The sequence below is a fragment of the Ovis aries genome, chromosome 18 (assembly GCF_016772045.2).
Source record: "Ovis aries strain OAR_USU_Benz2616 breed Rambouillet chromosome 18, ARS-UI_Ramb_v3.0, whole genome shotgun sequence".
NCBI classification, from domain to species: Eukaryota; Metazoa; Chordata; class Mammalia; order Artiodactyla; family Bovidae; genus Ovis; species Ovis aries.
The window spans coordinates 1,349,796-1,370,906 of NC_056071.1; the positions used below are offsets into that span (position 1 = coordinate 1,349,796).

The 21,111-nt window shown below is 51.2% G+C and overlaps 7 non-coding genes across 7 annotated transcripts; all 7 read left to right on the plus strand.

Moving 5' to 3' along the window:
• The first annotated feature begins 2,113 nt into the window (after positions 1-2,113).
• On the plus strand, positions 2,114-2,206 carry LOC114109172 (small nucleolar RNA SNORD116). The gene has a single exon (XR_003585858.1). It is a non-coding gene; the product is annotated as a small nucleolar RNA SNORD116 (small nucleolar RNA).
• A 4,488-nt stretch (positions 2,207-6,694) lies between these two features.
• LOC114109178 (small nucleolar RNA SNORD116) lies at positions 6,695-6,787 on the plus strand. Its single transcript, XR_003585864.1, has one exon. It is a non-coding gene; the product is annotated as a small nucleolar RNA SNORD116 (small nucleolar RNA).
• A 2,621-nt stretch (positions 6,788-9,408) lies between these two features.
• LOC114109174 (small nucleolar RNA SNORD116) lies at positions 9,409-9,501 on the plus strand. Its single transcript, XR_003585860.1, has one exon. It is a non-coding gene; the product is annotated as a small nucleolar RNA SNORD116 (small nucleolar RNA).
• A 2,682-nt stretch (positions 9,502-12,183) lies between these two features.
• LOC114109200 (small nucleolar RNA SNORD116) lies at positions 12,184-12,276 on the plus strand. Its single transcript, XR_003585882.1, has one exon. It is a non-coding gene; the product is annotated as a small nucleolar RNA SNORD116 (small nucleolar RNA).
• Positions 12,277-14,968: 2,692 nt separating this feature from the next.
• LOC114109190 (small nucleolar RNA SNORD116) lies at positions 14,969-15,062 on the plus strand. The gene has a single exon (XR_003585875.1). It is a non-coding gene; the product is annotated as a small nucleolar RNA SNORD116 (small nucleolar RNA).
• Positions 15,063-17,470: 2,408 nt separating this feature from the next.
• On the plus strand, positions 17,471-17,562 carry LOC114109179 (small nucleolar RNA SNORD116). Its single transcript, XR_003585865.1, has one exon. It is a non-coding gene; the product is annotated as a small nucleolar RNA SNORD116 (small nucleolar RNA).
• A 2,356-nt stretch (positions 17,563-19,918) lies between these two features.
• Positions 19,919-20,010, plus strand: LOC114109176 (small nucleolar RNA SNORD116). The gene has a single exon (XR_003585862.1). It is a non-coding gene; the product is annotated as a small nucleolar RNA SNORD116 (small nucleolar RNA).
• The last annotated feature ends 1,101 nt before the right edge of the window (positions 20,011-21,111 follow it).

The following is a 21,111-nucleotide window of genomic DNA, read 5'->3' on the forward strand; positions in this document are numbered from 1 at the left end:
TGAAGTGATCCCAGGCCTGCATTTCTCCTGCAGGTTGGCCAGAGGCCTAGAGCAGAATGGTTGTGCAGGTGAGGAAAAGTGCAGTATGATTTCCTGGGACATTATGTCTACTGAGGCTGTAGGCACTGTTGTTTTTTCAGTGATACATACTGTGGTCCTTTTGGAACTGTCCTTGGCTGGATACAAAGGAGAGGGCCTTGCTGGTGATTGAGAGGCTCGGTGATAGGTGACCTTTGTGACCTTGGTGACCAGCTACCAGTAGAACGACTCTCCAAGCGTATCTTTGGTGCCTTGAAGAGTTGCAGTAACAGAAGCCAAGGAGCCAGCCCTGTGTGTGGTAATGCAGTGTGTACACATGCCCCTTGCCCGCCATTTGGGCCCTGACCCTGGAATTAACAAGGTGTGTGAGTTTTTAAAGGCTGGAGCCAGGCAGACAGCCCTGATGACACCCAGGTGTTCTCCACACTGGCAATGAAGCATCAACCTTCAAGGCCCTTGGTTGTGGTAGAGATTGGTCATTGGTTGACAGACCAGCACTGCCTCAGTGTAGGAGCCAGCAGCTCCCCTGGCACTATGGTAGAAACCTGGCATATCCAAGGTCTTCTCCTGGCAGGTCTTTTGAAGTCTTCCCGGAAGCCGCCTTGGTGATCTGTGAGCCCTCCATCATGTTGCATAGCTGAGACGTGGTGGAAAGGTGTGATGTCACCCTAGTCAAAGCCCACCTTCGTCCTGTGGGTCTTGCTGGGTGCTCATTGTCCCTTTGTGAGCTGAGGCCGTGGAAGCTTCCGATGTGGGTGAGTCGTCTTTTGGGTCAGGAGGAGTTCAATTTGGACCAAACCCTGCATTTTGGGAGCTTTCTCTAGGGTGTGGTCGGTACCCAGGGCGCTGCATGCTGTGGATCTAAGGATAATCTGGCCAGGAAAGGGGTCTAGTTTCTGTGAGAGTAACCCTTGAATCCTTGTACCTGAGGAAGACCAAAGCCCATCTTGCACTTTCCGGCAGAGGCTGGACAGTGATTGAACTGACTGTGCAGGAAGAGATGCATCCCCTGAATTCTTTTGCTTGAGGGTGTGGTGGGGCATATCTGCCCCAGTACCAAGTTCACCATACTATGTGGTTTTATGGGAAAGTTTCCTTGTTAGGGTAGGAGGTAGGACTTTTGACAAGGACCCCTGAGCTGTAGTAGTAGCTGGGGTAGTCCCAGGGTACGTGGCATTCACACAGATGCTCCGCAAGGCGACCTTGTTCAGTCAGATCCCTGTGCTTTCGCCAGAGTTCATGGGGCATGGAGATTGGGAGCCTAGAACCTATGTATGTAGCTCTGAAGTGAAATTTTGCATGGGGCTGGAGGAAGGTGCCAAGCGTCATCCCCCATTTTGTGGGTGGCAGGTCAGGGCTCCATTGAGATGGGACATGTGTTCAGACACCAAAGCTTTTGCACGCGGGCTCTGAGACCGGAGACACCCAGGAGTTTCCAAGGGAGCCCTAAAATGCCGGGAGTGCATCCTTTTTGGTATGCTGGAACACAGGTACTCAGCCCCACATCAAATTTCCTGCCACCCTGATCAGTTGGACATACACTCACAGGCACTAGAACCTAATAATTGCACTCTTCTGACAGATAGGTATCCAGTTGTCTGTACAGGATCGATACACTTGGCTTGGAGATACAGGCCTTCCCCCCATGAAGCATGTGCATTGATCTCGCTCAGTGAGAGACCGGGTACACATCTGAAGGCTGCCTGTGCTTTCTGTCCCCTTGTCAGGTGAAGTTGCCAGGCATGACTGTCCGTCACCCAGGAGACGAAGCCGCACCCGTGAGGCGGTGAATTGAGGTGCAAGGGAGTCTGACGAGAAGTGTGGCAGGCCCCGGTTGCTGCCAGTTCTTTTTGAATCACCAAGCATGGTATGCCTTCCCCTGCCTCAAGACGTCATGAATTTCAGGTTTCCTCAGACTGCTTGAGTGACTGTACATATGGAGGGACCATTCCTCTTACTGAGAAGCCTGGGGGCTCTGAGTCCCCCAGCTGCTAGAGGACCTCCAGATCACTGGCTCCTCCTGGGAGTGGTGCTGCCTGCCCTGTGGAGGTGGGCAGCGAGCCAGCACGTGCTCGGATCGATGATGACACCCTCACATGCATTCCTTGGAAAATCTGAACAAAATGAGTGAGAACTCACTACCGTCTCCTCATCGAAACTGAGGTCCAGCACGTTGCCTCCCTTGGGGTTAAGGGCGGGACTGGTTAGCAGTGAGTGCATCTCCCACTATGTCACACACAGGCATGGAGGAGCCAGGTCACCACCATTTGTGAGGCTCCCGTCTGAGGGTGGGCTGCGTACCGATGTTGGAGCAGCTCTTGGAATGTGAGGTCCATGGTGTGGAGCACTGAGGAGCATAGAGGCATCCGGCTTGTCCAGTGTTGGTAGGAGTCGCAGAAGATCCTGGCTGAGCTCTTGAGCTCTTCGCTCAGAAATGTGGTTTCCTCCCAGTTCATGCAGTGAGTGCGCTAATTGGGGCTCTGTTGATGTCAGTTCTGAAGCAATGAAGCTTCTGTGGTTTGTGATTGGAGCCCCAGGTCAGATCTGAGGCCCTCGCTGTTGCAGCCCTTTGGGTTGCTGAGATTCCTGAGTGCTGTGTGGGCTGTAGCGGCTGCAGAGACCAAGGGAAATGGTGGCAGTTGTGAAAGTTAATAAGCCTTATTTCTGCCCTTGGCAGTTCCTGAATTGCAACTCTTTCACATGCTTGAGTCTTGGAGGTCACCATGGACTGTGCTGTGGTCCTGGGCCTGCATTTCTCCTGCAGGTTGGCCAGAGGCCCAGAGAAGAATGTATGTGCAGGTGAGGAAAAGTGTAGTGTGATTTCCTGGGATATGTCCGCTGAGGATGCAGGCACTGTTGGTCTGTCTTCAGTGATATATACTGTCCTCCTTTTGGAGCTGCTCGTGGCTAGGTGCAGAGGACAGGGCATTGCTGGTGCTTGGGAGGCTCGGTAATAGTGACCTTTGTAGCCTTGGTGGCCTGATGCCAGTAAAAGGTCTTTCAAACTATATCTTTGGTGCCTTGAAGAGATATAATAACTAGGCCTGGAGCCAGCCCTCTTGGTGGTAATAAGGTATGTGCACATGCCCCATGGCCCCCATTTAGCCCTTGGGACTGGAATTTACAAAGTGTATGAGTTCCCGAAGAATGGGGCCAGCAAGACAGCCCGGATCCCACCGACGTGTTCACCACCCTGGCAGTGACATGTGAACGTTGGAAGACCATGGTTGTGGTAGAGATCCGGCATTGGTTGGCATACCACGCTGCTTCAGTGTAGTAGCCATTGGCTCCCGTGACATGCGGGTGGGAAACCTGGCAAATCCAAGGTCTTCCCCTGCCTGATTTTTTGGAGTCTTCCTGGAAGCAGCCTTAGTGATCTGTGAGCACTTGGTGGTCTTGTGTGGTGGAGACGAACTGCCAGGCAGGATGGCAAGGTGTTACCATAAGGAAAGCCACCTTCTTCTTGTGGGTCTTGCTGAGTGCTGATTGCCCTGTGTGAATAGAGCCCTTGGAGGCTTCTGATGTGGGTGAGTCACCCTGGGGAGCAGGAGGAGTTCAATTTGGACCAAGTCTTGCTTTGTGGAGGTGATGGAATTCCAGTTGAGCTATTTCAAATCCTGGAAGATGATGCTATGAAAGTGCTGCACTCAATATGCCATCAAATTTGGAAAACTCAGCAGTGGCCACAGGACTGGAAAAGGTCAGTTTTCATTCCAATCCCAAAGAAAGGCAAAAGAATGCTCAAACTTGCACTCATCTCACATGCTAGTAAAGTAATGCTCAAAATTCTCCAAGCCAGGCTTCAGCAATACATGAACTGTCAACTTCCAGATGTTCAAGCTGATTTTAGAGAAGGCTTCTGATGTGAGTGAGTCACCCTGGGGGACAGGAGGAGTTCAGTTTGGACCAAGTCTTGCTTTGTGGAGGTGACAGAATTCCAGTTGAGCTATTTCAAATCCTGGAAGATGATGCTATGAAAGTGCTGCCCTCAATATGCTAGCAAATTTGGAAAACTCAGCAGTGGCCACAGGACTGGAAAAGGTCAGGTTTTATTCCAATCCCAAAGAAAGCCAAAGAATGCTCAAAATACTGCAGAGTTGTACTGATCTCACACACTAGTAAAGTAATGCTCAAAATTCTCCAAGCCAGGCTTCAGCAATACGTGAACCGTCCAGATGTTCAAGCTGGTTTTAGATGTTCAAGCTGGTTCCTCTGGCAGAGGAACCAGAGAGCAAATTGCCAACATCTGCTGGATCATGGAAAAAGCCAGAGAGTTCCAGAAAAACATCTCTTTCTGCTTTATTGACTATGCCAAAGCCTTTGACTGTGTGGATCACAATAGACTGTGGGAAAATTCTGAAAGAGATGGGAATACCAGACCACCTGACTGCCTCTTGAGAAATCTATATGCAGATCAGGAGGCAACAGTTAGAACTGGACATGGAACAATAGACTGGTTTGAAATAGGAAAGGAGTACGTCAAGGCTGTATATTGTTACCTGCTCATTTAACTTATAAGCAGAGTGCATCATGAGAAATGCTGGATTGGCGGAAGCACAAGCTGGAATCAAGATTGCTGGAGAAATATCAAGAACCTCAGATATATGCAGATGATACCACCCTTATGGCAGAAAGTGAAAAAGATCTAAAGAGCCTCTAGATGAGAGTGAAAGAGGAGAGTGAAAAAGTTTGTTTAAAGCTCAACATTGAGAAAACTAAGATCATGGCATCCAGTCCCATCACTTCATGGCAAGTAAGTAGATGGGGAAACAGTGGCTGACTTTATTTTTCTGGGCTCCAAAATCACAGCAGATGGTAATTGCAGCCACAAAATTAAAAGAAGCTTACTCCTTGGAAGGAAAGTTATGACCAACCTAGACAGCATATTAAAACAGCAGAGACATTACTTTGCCCACAGAGGTCTGTCTAGTCAAGGCTATGTATGGTTTTTCCAGTAGTCATGTATGGATGTGAGAGTTGGACTATAAAGAAATCTGAGTGCTAAAAATTGATCCTTTTGAACTGTTGTGTTGGAGAAGACTCTTGAGCGTCCCTTGGACTGCAAGGAGATCTAACCAGTCCATCGTAAAGGAGATCGGTCCAGGGTGTTCATTGGAAGGGCTGATGTGAAGCTGAAACTCCAAATCCTTTTTGCCACCTGATGTGAAGAGCTGACTCATTCAAACGACCCTGATGCTGGGAAAGAGTGAGGGCCGGAGGAGAAGGGAACGATAGGATAAGATGGTTGGATTGCATCACTGACTCAATGGACATAGGTTTGAGTAAACTCCAGGAGTTGGTGATGAACAGGGAGGCGTGGCATGCTGTGGTTCATGGGGTCGCAAAGAGTTAGACACGACTGAGTGACTGAAGTAAAATGAACTTGCCTTATTGGATTTTTCTCTAGGTTGTGGTTGGTATCCAGGGCCCTGCAGGCTGAGGATGAGCATAATCTGTCCAGTAAAGGGTTCCTGATTCTGTGGAAGTGACCCCTGGATCCTGGTACCTGAGGATGACCACCCCTTGTCTTGCACTTTCCAGGAGAGCCCCAGAGTGACTGGACTGATTGGACAGGGAGACCCATGCCCTGTATTCTTTTGCTCTGTGAGGGTATGGTGGGCTGTATCTGGCCCAAAGCCAAGTTAACCACACTGTAGGCCTTCTCTGGAAAGTTTCCTTGTTCAGGGAGGAGGTGGGACTTGTGGCAAGGACATTTGAGCTGTAATAGTAGCTGGGGTAGTCTCAGGATGAGGGACATTCACACAGATGCTCCACGAGGGAACGTTGGGCACTCAGGTTCCTGTGCTTTGGTGATACAGCAGGGGTCATGTAGATCAGGAGCCCAGAGCCTATGTCAACCCCTTGGTGTAATTTTGCATGGTATTGGTGGAAGGTGCTAGGCATCATCCCTCATTTTGTGGGAGGGTGGGAGTTCAGATCTCCACGGAGATGTGCGTGTTCAGACACCAAGGCCTTTGCACAGGGCCTTGAGACACGGAAGTACACGGAAAGAGTTCCAGAGGCACACCGAGAATCCTGAGAGCACATCCTTGTTGGTACGCTAGAACACAAGTACTCAGACCCACATCAAGTTCCCCTACACGCTTGCACACTCAGTCAGACAGACATCCACGGTCACATGAACCTAACTTTCTGCACTCATTCCAACACATAGCTATCCAGTTGGAAATAGGGGATACTGCAGTTGGGAAGCAGAAAAGGCCTTCCCTCATGGGCATCGATATGCTTAGTGAGAAGCTGGGTACACATCTGAAGCCTGCCTGTGCTTTCTGTCCCTTTGTCAGGTGAAGTTGCCTGTTATGACTGTCCATCACCCAGGAGACGAAGCCCTGCCAGTGAGGCAGTGACTCAAGGTGCAGAGGAGTCCGGTGAGAAGTGTGGCAGGCCCAGGTTGCTGCCACTGCTTTTTGGATCACTGAGCATGGTACGCCTTCCCCTGCCGCAAAACATGTCATGGATTTCGGCTTTCCTGGGAATGCCTGAGTGGCTATAAGTATGGAGGGACCATTCCTCTTGCTGAGAAACCTGGGGGCTCTGAGTTTCCCCAGCTGCTTGAGGACTCTCAGGTCACTGGCTCCTCCTGGGAGCAGTGCTGCCTGCCCTGCAGAGGTGGGCAGTGAGCCAGCACGTGCTCAGATCGATGATGACACCCTCACATGCATTCCTTGGAAAATCTGAACAAAATGAGTGAGAACTCACTACCGTCTCCTCATCGAAACTGAGGTCCAGCACGTTGCCTCCCTTGGGGTTAAGGGCGGGACTGGTTAGAGGTGAGGGCACTGTGTCACACACACACATGGAGGAACCAGGTTACCAGCATTTGTGAGGCTCCTGTCTGAGGGTGGGCCATGTACAGATGTTCGAGCGGCCCTCTTGGAATGCAAGGTCCATGTAAAGGCACTGAGGAGCATAGAGGCATCTGGCTTGTCCAGTGGCGGTAGGTGTCACAGTAGATCCTATCCTCAGACAGTTGAGCTCTTAGCTTGGAAAGGTGCATTTTGTCCTGATTCCTGCTGCAAGTGTGCTAACTGGGGCTCTGGTGATGTCGATTCTGAAGCAGTGAAGCTTCTGTGGTTTGTGACTGGAGCCCCAGATCAGATCTGAGGCCCTCGCCATTGTGGCCCTTTGGGTTACTGAGATTCCTGAGTGCCATGTGGGCTGCAGTGGCTACAGAGACCTAGGGGGATGGTGGCAGTTGTGAAAGTTAATAAGCCTCATTTCTGCCCTTGGCAGTTCCTGAATTGCAGCTCTTGTCACATGCTTGAGTCTTGGAGGTCACCATGGACTGTGCTGTGGTCCTAGGCCTGCATTTCTCCTGCAGGTTGGCCAGAGGCCCAGGGGAGAATGTATGTGCAGGTGAGGAAAAGTGCAGTGTGCTTTACTGGGATGATATGTCTGCTGAGGCTGCAAGCACTATTGTTCTGTTTTCAGTGATACAGTGTGGTCCTTTTGGAGCTGCCATCAGCTGGGTACAGAGGAGAGGGCATTGCTTGTCATGGGAGGCTCAATAATAGGTGACCTTTGTGGCCTTGTTGGCCCACTGCCAGTAGAAGGACTCTCCAAGGGTATCTTTGGTGCCTTGAAGAGTTGCAATAATGAGGCCAAGGAACCAGCCCTGTGGGTAGTTATGTGGTGTGCACACATGCCCCTTGGCCACCATTTGTCCCCTTGGCCTGGTATTATCAAGATTCCCTAAGGTTGGGCCAGCCAGCCAGCCCTGATAGCGCCCATGTGTTTGCCCCCCTGGCAATGGAGCATCAACCTTCGAGGACCGTGGTTGTGATAGAGATTGGTCATTGGTTGGCATACCAAGGCTGCCTCATTGTAGGAGACAGCAGCTCCCATGGCACTATGGCAGAGACCTGGCACATCCAAGGTCTTCCCCTGGCAGGTCTTTTGAAGTCTTCCTGAAAGCATCCTTGGTGATCTGTGAGCCCTTGGTCGCGTTGCCCACCTTCTTCCTGTGGGTCTTGCTGGCTACTCATTGTCCCTGTGAGCCAAGGCCCTGGAGGCTTCAGATTTAGATGAGTCACCCGTTGCAGCAGAATGAGTTCAATTTGGACCAAGCCCTGCATTATGGGGGCTTTCTCTAGGGTGTGGTCAGTACCCAGGGCCCTGCAGGCTGTGCATTTGAGGATAATCTGGCTGGGAAAGGAATCCCGTTTCTGTGGGCATGACCCCATGTACCTAAGAATGACCAGGTCTCATCTTGCAGTTTCCAGTGGAGGCCGGACTTTGATTGGACTGAATGGCAGGAAGATACGCATGCCCTGAATTCTTTTCCTATTTGAGGGTGCAGTGGGCCATATCTGCCCTAGTGCCAAGTTCACCTTACTGTGCAGTTCTCTGGGAAAATTATCTTGTTAGGGTAGGAGGTGGGACTTGTGACAAGGACCCCTGAGCTATAGTCGTAGCTCACATAGTCTCAGGGTACGTGGCATTCACACAGACTCTCTGCAAGGTGACCTTGGGCAGTCAGGTCTCTGTGCTGAGGTCAGAGATCATGGGTCATGGAGATTGGGAGCCTAGAGCCTATGTCAACAGCCCCTTGGTGAAATTTTGCATGGATCTTATGGAAGATGCCAAGTGTTATCCCCATTTCATGGGAGGGCGGGAGGTCAGGACTCCATGGAGACGGCACACGTGTTCAGACTGTAGGGCCTTTGCATGTGGTCTCTGAGACTTGGATACCTGGACAGATTTCCAGACACACACCCAAAATGCTGAGGGTGCGTTCTTGTTGGTACACCAGAACACAGGCACTCAACCTCACATCGAATCCCCTGCCACCCTTGCATGCCTGGTCAGAAGGACACCCACATGCACTTGTGCCTAGTTTGCTGCACTCTTTTGAAAGATAGGTAACCATTTGTCTGTAAAGGATCAACATAGTTGGGTTGCAGATACAGGCCTCCCCCCAGTGAAACATTTGCATCAGTATTAGTGAGAGACCAAGTACACATCTCAAGCATTCCTGTGGTTTCTGTCCACTTGTCAGGTGAAGTTGCCAGGTATGACTGTCCGTCACCCAGGAGATGAAGCCCCGCCCGTGAGGCAGTGACTCAAGGTGCAGAGGAGTCCGGCGAGAAGTGTGGCATGCCCAAATTGCTGCCACTGCTTTTTGGATCACTGAGCACGGTATGCCTTCTCCTGCCCCAAGATGTGTTATGAATTTCAGGTTTCCTGGGACTGCCTGAGTGGCTGTACGTATGAAGGGACCGTTCCTCTTGCTGAGAAGCCTGGGGGCTCTGAGTTCCCCCAGCTGCTGCAGGACTCCCAGGTCACTGGCTCCTCCTGGGAGTGGTGCTGCCTGCCCTGTAGAGGTGGGCAGCGAGCCAGCACGTGCTCGGATCGATGATGACACCCTCACATGCATTCCTTGGAAAATCTGAACAAAGTGAGTGAGAACTCACTACCGTCTCCTCATCGAAACTGAGGTCCAGCACATTGCCTCCCTAGGGGTTAAGGACGGGGCTGGTTAGCAATAAGGGCATCTCCCACTATGTCACACACACACATGGAGGAGCCAGGTCACCACCATTTGCGAGGCTCCCGTCTGAGGGTGGGCCGTGTACAGATGTTGGAGTGGCTCCTGGAATGCGAGGTCCATGGTGAAGGGCACTGAGGAGCACAGAGGCATCCGGCTTGTCCAGTGGTGGCAGGAGTCACAGTGAATCCTCTGGGACAGGTGAGCTTTTGGCTTGAAAATGTTCATTCCTTCCTGGTTACTGCTGCAAATGCACTTACTGGGTCAGTGGCGATGTGGAATCTGAAACAAGGACGCTTCTGTGGCTTCTGATCGGAGCCCCAGGTCAGGTCTGAGGCCCTCGCCATTGCGGCCCTTTGGGTTGTTGAGATTCCTGAGTGCCCTGTGGGCTGCAGTGGTTGCATGGACCTAGGGGAACGGTGGCAGTTGTGACAGTTAATAGGCCTCATTTCTGCCCTTGGCAGTTCCTGAATTGCAACTGCTGTCACATGCTTGAGTCTTGGAGGTCGCCATGGACTGTGAAGTGATCCCAGGCCTGGATTCCTCCTGCAGGTTGGCCAGAGGCCTAGAGCAAAATAGTTGTGCAGGTGAGGAAATGTGCTGTGTGATTTCCTTGGACAATCTGTCCCCTGGGGCTGAAGGCACTGTTGTTTCTTCAGTGGTACATACTGTGGTCCTTTTGGAGCTGTCCTCAGCTGGGTACAGAGGAGAGGGGATTGCTTGTGCCTGGGAGGCTCAGTGACAGTGGCCGTTGTGGCTTTGGTGGTCCAATGCCAGAAGAAGAACTCTTCATTCGTATCCTTAGTACCTTGAGAAGTTGCACTAACCGAGCCTAAGGAGCCAGCCCATGGGTGGTAATGTGGTGTGCGTACATCCTCTTGGCCCCCATTTGGCCCCTCAGCCTGGAATTTGCAAGGTATGTCTTAAAATTTGGGGCCAGCTAGTTGGCCCTGATCCACCCAGGTGTTCGCCCCACAACAGTGAATTATCAACCTTGAAGGCCCATGTTTGTGATAGAGATTGGTCATTGGTTGGCATACCAAGGCTGCCTCAGTGTAGGCACCAGGAGCTCCCCTGGAACTATGGCAGGAGACCAGGCACATCCAAAGTCTTCCCCTGGCAGGTTTTCTGATGTCTTCCTGGAAGCCACCTTAGTAATCTGTGAGCACTTGGTCATCTTATGTGGCAGACACAAGGTGTAGGGTGGAATGGCGTTATGTCACTGTAGTCAAAGCCCACCTTTTTCCTGTTGTTGGGTGCTGGTTGGTCTCTGTGTGAACAGAGCCCCTGGAGGCTTCTGATGTGGGTGCGTCGCTGTTTGGGGCAGGAGTGTTCAATTTGGACGAAGCCCTGCTTTATTGGAGTTTTTCCCATAAGATGTGGTCAGTACCCAGGAGCCTGTACTCTGTGGATCTTAACCTATTCTGGCCAGGCAAGGGGCCCCATTTCTGTGGGAGTGACGCCTAGATATTGGTACCTGAGGACGAGTACCTCTTGTCTTTCACTTAGCATTGGATCCCTGGAGAGTGATTGGACTCACTGAGCAGGAAGAGGCTCATGTCCTGAATTCTTTTGCTCTTCAAGGATATGGTGGGTCATCAGCCCCAGGGCAAAGTTCACCATACATTTCTCATTCTAATGGAAAATTTCCTTGCTCTAAGTAGAGCTGGGTTTAGTGGGCAAGGACACCTGAGCTGAAGTAGTTCCTGGTGTAGTCTCAAGCTCTGTGGCATTAACAGAGTTGCTCTGCAGCACGACCTTACTTGGTCCGATTCTTATGCTTTGGTCAAAGGGAATGGTCATGGAGATAGGGAGCCCAGAGCCGATGTCAACAGCCCCTCGGTGAAATTTTGCATGGGGCTTGTGGAAGGTGCCAAGCATCGACTCCATTTTGTGGGAGTGTAGGAGGTCCACACTCCATATAGACGGCATGCATGTTCAGAAACCGAGGCCTTTGCATGGGGCTCTGAGACATGGAGATACCCGGAAGGAGTTCGAGGCCCATCCAAAATCCTAAGAGTGCATCCTTGTTGGTACGCCAGAGCGCATGCACTCAATCCCACATCGCATACCCTGCCACCCATGCACACTGTCAGACACCCACTCGCTCTTGAACCTACTTTGCGGCACTCATGCTCACATATTTATCCAGTCCTAGGTAGGGGATCAATACATTTGGCTAAGCAGATAAGGGCCTTCCCCCAGGGAGCCATGGGCATTAACATTGTTCAGTGAGAACTTGGGTATACATCTGAAGCATTCCTTTGCTTTCTCTCCACTTGTCAGGAGAGGTTCTTGGGTATGACTGTCTGTCATCCAGGGCAAGAAGCTATGCACATGAGACAGTACCTCGAGATGCAAGGGAGTCTGGTGAGAAGTTGACAGGCCCAGGTTCCTGCCACTGCTCTTTGGATCACTGAGGATGGCACCTTCTCTTACCACAAGATGTTTCATGGATGTAGGGTTTCCTGGGACTGCCTGAGTAGTTGTATGTATGGAGGGACCATTCTGCAGAGAAGTCTTAGAGCTCTGAAGGACTTGCTCCCCTGGCTCCTGAAGGACTCCTGGGTCACTGGCTCCTCTTGAGATTGGCTCTACCTGCCCTCCTGAGGTGGGCAGCAAGCCAGCGTGTGCTCGTATCTATGACGACGCTCTCGTAGGCGTTCCTTGGGAACATCTGAACAAAATGAGTCAGAGTTCACTACTGCTTGCTCACCGACAGTGGATTCCAGCGCGTCGCCTCTCCTGGGGCTGAGTGCGCTAATTAGCAGTAAGGGCTGCTTCACTGTGTCACATGCATGCATAGAGCAGGAGGATCACCAGGGTCACCACCGTTTGCAAGGCTCCCTCTTGAGTGGGCTGTGTAAGGTGTTCATGCGGTTTTCCTGGAGTGCAGGGTCTGAGGTCAATGCCACTGAAGTTCACGGGAGACGTCTAGCCTGACCAGTGATGCTAGGAGTCAGAGTAGATCCTGGCCTAGGCCTATTGAGCTCTTGGCTTGAAAATGTGCGTTTTGTTCCAGTTCCTGCTGCAAGTGTGCTAGTTGGGGCTGTGTTGATGTGGAAGCCAAAGTGAGGAAGATTTTGTAGTTTCTTATTGGAGCCTCAGGTCAGATCTGAGGTCCTAGCTGTTGAGGCCCTTTGGGTTGGTGAGATTTCTTGAGTGCCCTGTGGGCTGTAGCGTTTGCAGGGACCTAGTCAAATGGTGGCAGGGGTGGAAGGCAATAGGCCTCGTTTCTGCCCTTGGCAGTTCCTGTGTTGCATCTTCTGTTGCATGCTTGTGTCTTGAAGGCCGCTGTGGACTGTGTGGTGGTCCCAGCCTTGCATCCCTCCTGCAGGTTAGCCAGAGGCCTAGAGCAGAATGGTTGTGCAGGTGAGGAAAAGTGCAGTGGGATTTACTGGGATGATATGTCTGCTGAGGCTGCAGGCACTGTTGTTCTGTTTTCAGTGATACAGTGTGGTCCTTTTGGAGCTGCCCTTGGCTGGGTACAGAGGAGAGTGCATTTTGGTGCCTGGCAGGCTCAGTGATGGGTGACCTTTGTGGCCTTGGTGGCCCACTGCCAGAAGGACTCGAAAAGCATATCTTTGGTGCCTTGAAGAATTCCACTTATTGAGACCTCACAGCCAGCTAGTGTGGGCAGAAACGAGATCTTTGCACATATCTGTTTTTCCTTTTGGCCTGGAATTTGCAAGGTGTATGAGTTCCTAAAGATGGGACCAGCTGGACCGCCCAGATGGCACCTAATTGTTCACCACCCTGACTGAGAAGTATCAACCTTGGAGTCCTGTGGTTTTTAGAGAGTCATCTTTGGTTGGCATACCAAGGCTTCCTCCATGATTTAGCAAGTGACTCCCCTGGCACTGTTGTGGGAAACTTCACATAATAAAGGTCTTTCCGTGGAAGTTCGTCTCAAGTCTTCCTGCAAGCAGGCTTGGTGTTCTGTGAACACTTGATGGTTTTGTGTAGCAGAGAAGGGATGCCAGGCAGAATGGTGTGGTGTCACCATAAACAAAGGCCACCTTCTTCCTGTTGGTCTTCTGAGTATTAAATGTCCCTTTGTGAACAGAAGACCTGGTGGCTTCTGATGTGGGTGAGTCACACTAGGGGTAGATAGAGGAGTTCAATTTGTAGAATCTCTTTATTTTATGAGTTTTTCCTGGGTGTGGTTGGTTCCCAGGGTCCTGCAGGCTGTGGATCTGAGCGTTATCTGGCCGGCAAAGGGGCCCAATTTCTGTGGGAGTGACCCCTGGATCCTGGTACCTGAGGAAGACCAGGTCCCATCTTGCCCTTTCTGGTGGAGCCCCGGAGAGTGATTAGACTCACTGGGCAGGAAGAGACTCATGCTCTGAATTATTTTGCCCTTTTAAGGAATAGTGGGCCATATCTGCCCCAGAGTCATATTCCTAATACTTTTGACCTTATTGGGGAAAGTTTCCTTGATCCAGGAGTAGGTAGGTCTTGTCACCATGGATGCCTGAGCTGTAGTTTTAGCTGACATGTCTCATGGTACATGGCATACACAGTTGCTCTGCCAGGCGACCTTGGGCAGTCAGGTTCATGTTCATAGTGAGAGGGCATGGGTCACAGAGATCACGAGCCCATGCCCTATTTCAACAGCCCCTCAGCATGAAATTTTTCATGGGGCTTGTGGACAGTGGCAGGCGTCATCTGCCATTTTGTTGGACAGCAGGAAATCAGGATTCTGTGGTAAAGACATGTGTGTTAAGATACCAAGGCCTTTGTAGTGGGACTCTGAGTCCTGGAGACACCCAGAAGGAGTTTCAGAGGCACGCCAGAGTCTTGAGGGACATTCTTCTTGGTACACTGGAACACACACACTCAGACCCATATCAAATCCCCTGCCTCGCACACATACTCAGTCAGACAGACACTGATAGGAACTTTAAGATAATTTCCTACCTTTGTGCTATAGATTGGTATCCAGTCATACATGAGGGATCGAGGCAGTTCAGAAGCAGATGCAGGCTTTCCCCCAGGGAACCATGGACACCGATATTATTCATCGAGAACCCAGGTGCACATTTGAAGCATGCTTGTGCTTTCCTTTGACTTGTCAGGAGAAGTTGCCAGGTATGACTGTAGTGTAGAAGAATCTCTGCCTGTGATTCAGTGAATGGAGGTGCAAGAGAGTCCTGTGATAAGTGTGGCAGGAACCACCTTAGAGTTTCTGCTTTTTGGATCACTAAGGATGGTACGCCTTCCTTTGCCCCAAGATGTGTTGTGAATTTAGGGCTTCCTGGGATTGCCTGAGTACCTGTAAGTGTGAATGGACTTTTCCTCTTGCCAAGAAGCCTGGGGACTCTGAATTCTCCCAGCTCCTGGAGGACTCCCAGGTCATTGGCACATCTTGGAGCAGCCCTGCCTGCCCTGCTGAGGTATGCAGCGAAGCAGCACATGCTCGGATCAGTGATGACAACTTTCATATTTATTCCTTGGAAAATCTGAACAAAATGAGTGAGAACTCACTACCATCTCCTCATCGATACTGAGCTCTAGCACGTTGCCTCCCATGAAGCTAGGGTTGGGCTAGTTATCAATTAGGGCCAGCTTAGACTTGATCACACACATGCATACAGTACCTGAGTCACCTCCATTTGGTTGTCTTCTTTCTTTGGGTGGCCCTTACAAATGAGTTAAGTTTGTCTCTGGCTTCAATAATCTAGCCTGGGATGTTGTCCTTTGTTATAGTGTGTGTGCGGTTATCAGAGGTAATTGAAGCCATTTGAAGCATCTGATTATCTGATCTGCCATTGAGTTTCACTGACCCCCTGCTGCCCATTGCCTGGTGCTCTGGAGAAAAGCCAAGTTTTTTTCACTCATGATTCATACAGCAGTTTTGGCCTCAACTGGCTTTGATGTCATTTTTTTCTCCAGGAAGGCATGCTGCAGATTTTCTCCTGAGATTCAGAGGAGATCAATGGTCAGAGCATCCAGCAGGTGGGCCAAGCCAATGGCCCTTCTGTTTCTTTGGTTGTTGTCTGAATGAGCACTGGTGTTGGGAGACTAAGCCTGGCAGATGCCGTAGAGCATTTCCGAGGATGGAAATCCTGTGTCAACGAGAGGGACCTGCACATTGCCCTGAGAGGGGGTGCAGATGCTGGGGCAGAGCAAAGCTTGGGAAGTGTGAAATGCACCTCAAATGGTGGTGGAACCCATGGGTGGATGGGCAAGTGGATGGATCTGTGACTCAGTTAGGTTCCCTGAAGTCTGTGTTACCTTCAGTTAAGGTTGGAGTGAGTGTGGGGAAGCACCATGGTGGCAGGTTCGCAGGTTCACAGATTCATGGACCCGCCACAGTTGGCCTCTCCTGTGATAGGTCCTTTGTGGCAGACCTCTGAAGCTGGGAGTGGTTTCCAGTCTGGTGTCATATTTTGTCCTAACCAGGGTGTCAAGTATGAGGAACATGGGATATTTTCTATCCATCCTGCCTCGTTCTCCCCTTGTGTTTGGCGTGAAGTTGTACTTCAGGATATCCCATTGTCATTTGTAAATCCAGCCCACCTATCCTTGCCTGAGTTTAGGGGCTCTTCCCAGAAATAAGGGAGCAGGATCCTGTGGAAAAAGGGGAGTTGGTGGCCCATGTGAGTGGGCAGTCGTAGGGGCAGGAGAGGCTGTCTGGCGTGGGGCTCAGTTTGTCATTTGGCCCGCTGGTGCAGGGAGGCTGTGCTCTCCTGTATTCCTGGCCTCTGGCCAGAGGCGTCATGTAGATTCATTCATCATGCCTCTTTGCTGGATTCTGTGACGGTATGGCTGATGGTGTCTGTGTGGTCATGGACAACCTGATTCTCATGTTGTGTCCGAGTTCATGGCAGTGATGTTACTGCCTTACAAAGAGAAAGTCAGCATACAAGTGACCCGGTTGCTTTGAAGGGTGGAGCCCCAGCATCTCTGCCCTTCAGAATGTCTGCAATGGCCTGTAGCTCTTTGTGCTGTTCAAGGAAGGTCTTCTAGCATGGCTCTTGGCTAGGAAGCCTATACCCTCATGTGTCAGCCAGGCTGAGTGCAGGTGTCCATTGGGACCCCTTTGTTGCAGGGCTAAAAGAGCCTTTTTTCATGGATATACAACCTGTTGGAAAAGGAAATTATTATCATGGAAGCCCTCAGGTAACTTTTATCCTTCCCTGTGCTGGCAAGTCCATTGTGAGCAGAATAGGTGCCAAGAGTGGATGTTTCCCTGGAAGGGCAGTGGCTATTAGGCCAAGGGGGCTCAGTTCACCTCATGGTGTCTCCAGAGTTCTTGGGGGACATCCTTAAGCTTTCAGTGGGAATGGCAAAAGAAGAGAAATTGCAGGGCCTGAGACCAGGGACTTGGCAGATTGGTGCTATTTGTCGTGATGGCCCCTTGACTCCGGAGGTATCCATGTGCAGATGCGCTCACATTTGGCTGTTGACACACCAGGCCGAGGTGCAGCAGTTGAATAGTAGATTGAAGAATAAGGGCAACCCTCCTGGAGGCCTTGCCTCTTTCCCCTGTACACCTGTTGCTCTTCCTCATGCATGCGTGTGTTTTCTCACCTCAAGGCAGATTGAGTTGCCCAGGATGGAAGACCATTGTCAACAGGGAACCCGTCACACATTCTGTGAACCCCAGCCTGGTGAGACAAGGAGCATGAGCCCCTGGGGGCCATTGTGCATGCAGCCCTTGGGTTTACAGATGGAATACCCATGGAGGTAAGTGGTCCTTATTTGAGGAAACCTAGTGGTTTGGCCCTGGTGATCTGGGCATGGGATCTTCAGGGGTTTCCCTAGGGTATACAAAGTCCTAGGGCCCAAGGCTTGGCTGCAGTTCCTGCCCCATGGCTGCAATCTGTGAAGTCTTGAATGCTGACCTGATTGAGCTCGCTGGCCTTCCTGGGATGGAGGTGGTGACTTTGCTCATGCAGCTCCTGGGCACACGTGCTTGGATCGATGATGACTCCCACAAATGCATTCCTTGGAAATCTGAACAAAATGAGTGAGCCACCCCTACCGTCTCCTCATCGGAACTGAGGTCTAGCACGTGATTTCCAGTGGAATCAAAGGGCCAGGGTCACATTTCATTTGCTCCCTGGGGTGTAAGCAGCCACAGTGTGCAAGCTGAGGGTGATGGCCTTGTGGTATGGAGATGAGCCATGAGGAAGATGCCCTGACCTCCCAACCTCGGGATATGGCTAAGGACCATGAGTCATCTCTGGTTGCATGAGGCTAGCCAAGGCTTTTGTCTCCTGGTATGTATGATTCTATTGGTAGCAGAGACATGGAAGTCATTTGAGAGCATCTGGACTGCCATTGAGTTTGTCAGCCACACCGCCTTTGCCTGAAAGTGTTTTCACTCATGGTCAGGAAAGGAGTCATGGCTTCAGACAAGTTTCTATGTCATGTTCTGGGGGACGGGATGCTGCATAGTTTTCTCCTGGTGATCAGAGGAGATCATTGGGCAGAGTGTCCAGGAGGTGGGCCAAGCTGATGGCCCCTCATCTGATTGTTTCTTTGGTTGGTATGTGAGTGGGCAGTAGTGTTGGGAGGGTGAGCCTTGCAGATGCATTAGGGCATTTCCAAGGATGAAAGTCCTAAGTCAACAGGAGGAACCTGCACATTGCCCTGAGATGGGCAGTTGCCAGGGGAGAGCAAAGCTTGGGGATCGTGAAATGTACCTCAAGTGGTGGTGGAACCCATGGATGGATGGGCAAGTGAATGGATCAGCAAGTCGTCAGGTTCCCTGAATTCTGGGTTGCCTTCAGGTTCGGTTGGAGTGAATGTGGGGAAGGACTGTGGTGGCAGGTTCACAGGTTCATGGACCATTGAACAGTTGGCCTCTGCTGTGATTGGTTTCCTTTGCTGCAGACCTCCAGAGCCATGAGTGGTTCCCCAGGTGGTGTCTTATCTTGTCCTGGCCTGGGGGTTATACGAAGCAGAGGGGATGTTTTCTGTCCATCTTGCCATGTTCTCCCCATGTGCATGGAGTGAATTTGTGCCTCAGGACATCCAAGTGTCATTTCTATACCCAGCCCACCTATCCCTGCCCAAGTTTAGGAGCTCTTCCCAGAAATTAAGGGGCAGGGACCCTGTGGAAATAGGGGAGTCAGATGAGTGGCTACAGTTTTAAGGGCAGGAGAAGCTCTCTGGTGTGGTGCTTAGCAGCAAGGCTGTGCTCTCCTGTGAACCTGTGGCCAGAGGCGTCATGTGGGTTCAATCATTGTGCCTCTTTGCTGGGTTCTGTGGTGTCATGACTGGTGTTTCAGGATGGTCGTGGATGACCTGAGTTTCATATTGTGTCTGGGCTCATGGCAGTGATGTTACTGGCTCAAAAAGAACAAGGTTGCATGACAAGTGACCCAGTTGCTCTAAAGGGTGGAGCCCCAGCATCTTTGTGCTTTGGAATGGCTCCAATGGCCTGTAGCTCTTCGTGTTGTTCAAGGAAGGGCTTCTAGTATGGCTTTGACCAGGAAGCAAGCACACTCATGTGTCAACCGGGCTGAGTCCACTGGGGCCCTTTTGTCATGGGGCCAAAAGAGCCATTTTTCATGGATATGCTCCGTATCAAAGAAGGGGCTTAATGTCATGGAGGCCCTCAGGGACCTTTTATCCTTTCCCGTGCTGGTGAGTCTATTGTGAGCAGAGTAGGTGCCAAGAGTGGGTGTGTTTCCCTGGAATGTCAGTGGCGAAGGGGCCCCCATTCACCTGAGGGGTTCTCAGGGTTCTTGGGGGACATCCTTAGATTGTGTTTGCCGGGACAGTACATGGAGTGGAATTGCAGGCCTGAGACCAGGCAGTTGGCAGATTGGCATTCTTTGTCCTGTAGGTCCCTTGACTCTGAATGTATCTGTGCACCAACACATCCCTGTTTGGCTGCCTACACAGCACACCTTCTTGCAGCAATTGAGTGGTAGATGCCAGGATGATTGGCAGTGCTCCCGGAGGCCTTGGCTCTTTCCCCCGTGTACTTGGTGCTCTTCCTCACACATGCATGTGTTTTCTCGCCCCAGGCCAGGTTGAGTGGCCCAGGATGGAAAACTGTTGGCAACAGGTTACCCATCGCATATTCCATGATAGCCAGCCTCTCAAGATGAATCTCACAAATCCCCAGAGGCAACTGGACAGGTGGCCCTTGAGTGTACAGATGGAACAACCATGGCGGTAAGCAGTCTTTCTTCGAGGAAACCTAGTGGTTTGGCCCCAGGGATCTGGGCATGGGATTCACACCTTCACTTTCTGGGCTTTTCCTGGGGCATGCAAGGTCCCGGGCCTGCAGCTTGGCTGCCCCAAGGCTGCAATCTGCACAGTCCTGAATGCTTACCTGATCAAGCTCACTGACCTTCCTGGGATGGAGGTGGCAACTTTGCTCACGCAGCACCTAGAGCACACGTGCTTGGATCGATGATGACTCCCACAAATGCATTCCTTGGAAATCTGAACAAAATGAGTGAGCCACCCCTACCGTCTCCTCATCGGAACTGAGGTCCAGCACGTGGCTCCCACAGGGATCAAAGGGCCAGGGTCACATTCATTTGCTCCCTGGGATGTGAGCAGCCACAGTGTGCAAGCTGAGGGTGAGAGCCTTGTGATGTGAAGGTGAGCCATAGGGGAAAGGGGCTGCATCTCCCATGCTCGGGTTATGACTAGGGACCATGAACTGTCTCTCTCTGCATGAGCTATCCAGGTCTTTTGTCTCCTGGTGTGGATGAGAGTGAGGGTAGCAGAGGAAGCTGAAGCCATTTGAGAGCGTCTGGGCTGCCACTGAGTGTGTCAGGCCTCCGTGTGCCCACTGCCTGGTCCCTGGCGGATAGCACAGAGCTTTCACTCAGGGTCAGAGCAGAAGTCATGGCCTCAGCCAGCCTTCTGTGTCATGTTCTTCTGGGGATGGATTGCTACCTAGTTTTCTCCTAATACTGAGAGAAGATCAATGGGCAGAGTGTCCAAGAGGTGGGCCAAGCTGAGGGCCCCTCGTCTGATTGTTTCTTTGGTCAGTGTGCATGGGTGCTGGTGTTGGGAGGCTGAGCCTGGAAATTCCATTAGGGTGTTTCTGTGGATGAAAATCCTGTGACAAAGGAGGATTAGCACATTGCCCTGAGTTGGGTGGATGCCAGGGGAGAGCAATTTTCGGAGATCTTGAAATACACCTTGAATGGTGGTGGAACCTGTTAATGGATGGGTGGGTGGATGGACCAGCTATTCAGTCAGATTTCCTGAAGTCTGGGTTGCCTTCATATACAGTTGGAGTAAGTGTGGGGAAGGATCACAGTGGCAGATTCATAGGTTCAAGGACCATCCAACAGTTGACCTCTCCCATCAATGATTTCCTTTGTGACAGGCTTCCGGAGCCAGTAGTGGTTCCCAACATGGCGTTGTATCGTGTCCTGACCTGGGGGCCAAGTATGAACTATCCATTCCATGGAATTCTCCAGGCCAGAACACTGGAGTGGGTAGCCTTTCTCTTCTCCAGGATATCTTCCCAACACAGGGATCAAACCCAGGTTTCCCATATTGCCAGCAGATTCTTTACCATCTGAGCCACCTTGGAAGCCCAGAAATAGTGTAGTGGGTAGCTTATCCCTTCTCCAGTG